This window comes from Phalangium opilio, unplaced genomic scaffold, assembly GCF_054372755.1.
Source record: "Phalangium opilio isolate 3A_F unplaced genomic scaffold, DU_Popi_V2 ptg000039l_2, whole genome shotgun sequence".
NCBI classification, from domain to species: Eukaryota; Metazoa; Arthropoda; class Arachnida; order Opiliones; family Phalangiidae; genus Phalangium; species Phalangium opilio.
In genome coordinates, this window is record NW_028324163.1 from 3,829,752 (window position 1) to 3,833,894 (window position 4,143).

At 35.4% G+C, this 4,143-nt stretch overlaps 1 long non-coding RNA gene across 2 annotated transcripts; it reads left to right on the forward strand.

Annotated features, from left to right (window-relative positions):
• Positions 1–1,892: 1,892 nt before the first annotated feature.
• On the forward strand, positions 1,893–3,336 carry LOC149680474 (uncharacterized). Of its 2 annotated transcripts, XR_016365599.1 has the most exons (3): positions 1,893–2,125; positions 2,260–2,457; positions 2,552–3,336. It is a non-coding gene; the product is annotated as an uncharacterized LOC149680474 (long non-coding RNA). The 2 variants fall into 2 exon arrangements; XR_016365598.1 differs by having other exon boundaries at positions 2,260–3,336.
• Positions 3,337–4,143: the final 807 nt, after the last annotated feature.

Here is a 4,143-nt window from a genome sequence, read left to right on the forward strand (position 1 = left end):
AGAATAATTAGGTTAAAGATATAGCTAAAAAACTACATTAAATGTGATCTTGCTTAGATCACCAAATAATACTTAGCTGCAATAATTATTATTTAAGTCTTCAAAGTAAATCATTCGGCGATATACGTTACGAAGTCAAGAAAGACTCAAGAGTCGATAACGTCACGTGACGTTCGCAGGTAAAAACCGCAGGCTGGGCCGGAAATAAGCACATTTTATTGGACCATGTCCAGTGTCCTACTGGACATTGTCCAATAAAATTTTAAAATGCCCCATAATTTTATTAAAAATTAAGGGGTTCACTGGTCATTTTGACCAATAAATTTCCCGAAGTTTTGATAGCTTAACTATGAAAATGTGACACTATTTTTGCTCACTCCAGTGGACATGTCATAAATTTTCAAGTCAAAGGGGGCGTCACTGGATACATGTATCGCAAGAATTTTTTTCTTATTTCCGGCCCTGACCGCAGGTGCAGTGCACCAGTTTGAATTTCGGAAAAGCTAGACACTTATCTCACGAATCTTAGATCCTCCCCCAACAGAAAGCGCCCTATTTTGTAGATGGATACAGGTTCCAATTTCAAATATTTATTATTTTATTTTAAAATCAAAACATTTGTGGAAGGTTTCTTGATGTCGGATGTGTGGCGCACTCCTGTAAGCCAAGCTACTGGGCGACAAAGTTTAAGGGAATAAGGGACTAGTCGGCGATCCTCCCCTAAAGGTGACGATTACCCCGTGTCCGCAGGCGGTGACTTACCCCAATTCCTTCATCCGTCACCACCTGTACAAACCATAACTCCTTCCCTGTTTAATCACTTACGACCTAGCGCTTCCCTCGCGGCCCTTCAGAGTGGGCCGTAAGGGCCGCGTTTAGTCACCCGCTCTAAAATGCTCTAGCGGGCAGTACGTAAAAAAGAAAAAAATATTTCTTGATGACGTAGTTTTAGTTCAAATGTTTTGAAAATTGATAGCGAAAACGCACGTTCTTTGCCCAGTAGAGCAAACTCCAATTGATGCTAATAAAGATTTAAATCTCAATATTGAAAAAATGATCAAATAGGCGCATGTCAGTCAATTTACAGAAGTGTAATTCTTGAATTAATATTTTAATGAATAGGAAAAGAAATTAATTGATAAATCCATGTCCAGATTTTATTTAAAAACAAAAATCATTCAACTTGAATTGAGTCAACATGTACCAAATCTTAGAGTCATTTATATTTTAATAAAACATGAATTAAGCATTTTTTTCTAATTTAATTAATGTACAAATGGAGATTGAAACTATATATATTTGGGTCCACTTGGCTATTCCTTACATTTGTCCAAACCGCTTTACCTAGACGGCTGAAAATTTGCAGCTCCGGACATATTCTTAAAAAATTAGTACACACGGAGAAAGAACTGGGAATTTTCATAACTATATACTGAAAAATTGGGGATTTTCATAACTATCATGGAAAATTGGGGGTTTCATAACTATCATGGAAAATTGGGGGTTTCATAACTATCGAAAAATCTGCGAGTCTTCATAACCATCTTAAAGAGTTGGGGGATTTTCATAACTATATTGTAAAATTGGGAGATTTTCATAACTATTTTGGAAAATGGGGAAAAATATCACTATTGGTAAATTTCCTAGAGATGGAAGAAATGTTTGTTTAGATAAAATATTTTTCATTAAAATTGTGGGACGTCGCGTTTCAGACAAAGTACGTCTATATCACTTAAAAAAACTAATTATTTTTGGCGCATTTCAGATTTAAAGATCAAATAAAGTACCTCTATACATAGAGATAGGAACATATATACCTCTAGAGTCACAACATGGAAGCGTCCCCATAGACTTTAACCTTATAATTAGTGAATATGCAACGTTAAAAACAGTATACTTTATCAAATACACCCAGCGCCATCTGTGCAAAAACGGAAGAACTATTTTGATATATTTTCAACGGCGTAGTCTGCTACTGTGTCTACGCGTGTATTGTATTCTAGCAAATTCGATGGAAGTGATAATGAATTAATTAAACAAATTGATGGTGATTTGACAAGTTAGTTAAACAAACATTATTTTTGTTTGGAGTGAATGAACGAATCATGAATGCTGAATGTAAAATGTACGTATCAACTAATAAATAAATTAAAATTATAAATAGACTACTATTGTCCTTGGAATAAAATCAGTTTGGTCAGTCGTTTTCTAATATTCTCTTTTTATTTTCTCGTTCATATTCTTTGCTATTTTCCTCAGCCTGATATCTGTGTAGATTAACAATGTGATTTAAATGGTGGTTCCATCTGAACTCTTGGTCATACATGTGCTCCGTTAGAGTGGGAAATATGTTTTCACGCATTAAGCATCGTCTAACAAGAGTTTCTATTTTGAGTGGAATGTTTTTAATGCAACCACGACATTTTTCACGATTTAAGACTTCTAAGCCATTTTTCAGTAAGATCAATGATTTTGACAATATCCTTAGATGGATATTGTCTGTGGAAATACGTTAATGTTTGACAAAGCCCCTGAAATTACAATGATATAGCCTGTAGCTCTGTACAAACAACAAACAGAGGGCTATCGTGTTCTTCAATGTCCATTGGGATGTCATACATTTCTGTGTGTTGGGAAGATGTTCCAACTTCTACAGTTAATGCGATATCCTCTATTGCATTTTCGTCTAGATTATGCTCCGCGGGTTCATTGACCTCAATGTAACTTGCCAAAGGTATAGGCTAGTTTGGAGTGTGATATTGACCGCCGCTTGAATAGTTGGCAATAAGGTAGGCCTATTTTCAACCGTTTCATTTACCGACGCGTGAGTGGTTTGGGTAAAGGTTTCATTTGGGATTGTTCTAGCGTATGTTTTCTGTAAATTGTATTAACAAGTTAAATAAGCACCAAAAGTTATTTTGCAAAACAGTACAATGCCAGCTCTAAAATTAGAATTTAGGAGATCCTCATTTGATTCCGATAAAAATAAAGAAGGAATCGCGGTTCTTGTCAGCCTGGACTAAGTAAAGCGAAGTTTCTATTATTAGTCCAAGTTGTCAGTGCTTTAATGGAAGCATTTTCCCGAAAGGCATTTGCCTCAAAATTATCTCCGCAAATCACGTCAGTTGCAGTTGGAACCCAGTCCGTTTTTCCTATGGCTTATTGTGATAACAACTTAGTTTAATAAATTAATAATGTCAACGTTTAATTTATTGGGTTTTCACCTATGCCATTAAACCTTTTTGTTTCTTCCAGTATTTTTACAAGAGGAAACAGCGCATTTTCTACCCATTTTGTTAAATTTTGAACAGAAATAAAATAAAACACTTAAATATACTTTGGAAACATTTATTTAGATAGTTAAGAACAAATAAAATAATATAAGGTCCGTCAACTGAAAAAAGTTTGAAAAAGTTACAGATTTACCGCGAAAAGTTCATTTTTCCCGCCAAAAAGTCATTTTTAGCGCGAAAACCTTATTTAGCAACGCCATCTATTTGTAGCTCGAATAATATTTTAGTTAAGAATATCGCCGATAGTGGCGCTGGTGTCGAATGATAAAGTTTACATGGTTTTAAAAAGTGCGGCCTGTCTCGGGATATACGTTGTGACTCTAGAGGTATATATGTTCCTATCTCTATGCCTCTATATCACTTAAAAAGATAAGGTATTTTTGGCGCATTTCAGATTTAAAGTTCACATAAATGAACCTCTATATCACCAGGGATAGATATTAATTATTAATATTAATTATTTTGAAGGGAGTACGTGCTGAGGGATCAATAATGAATATTTGAAATACTCCAAGCGAACTTTGACATAATTCGAAAGGAAAATGTAAATTTTTAAATGTGGATTCCAAAGCAGGTTGTTGCACGAATTCATACATTTAATTTCGTACTACGAAATGCTACATTTCCAATATCGCGACTATGAAGTAAAGGTTGCACTGCAATTTCCCTCTTCGTACTTTAGAATTTGAAACGTCACCACCCCTTTCTACATTGTTGGCGTTACTTGTACACCGGTAGCGTATTACGCATAATCATTTTAGCACGCGTAAATACCATTTCGGAAAACACACAGTGGCGAGGCCACCATTGGGTATTCTCCCTCGCACCAAGGGTCACCGCCAGACGGTAA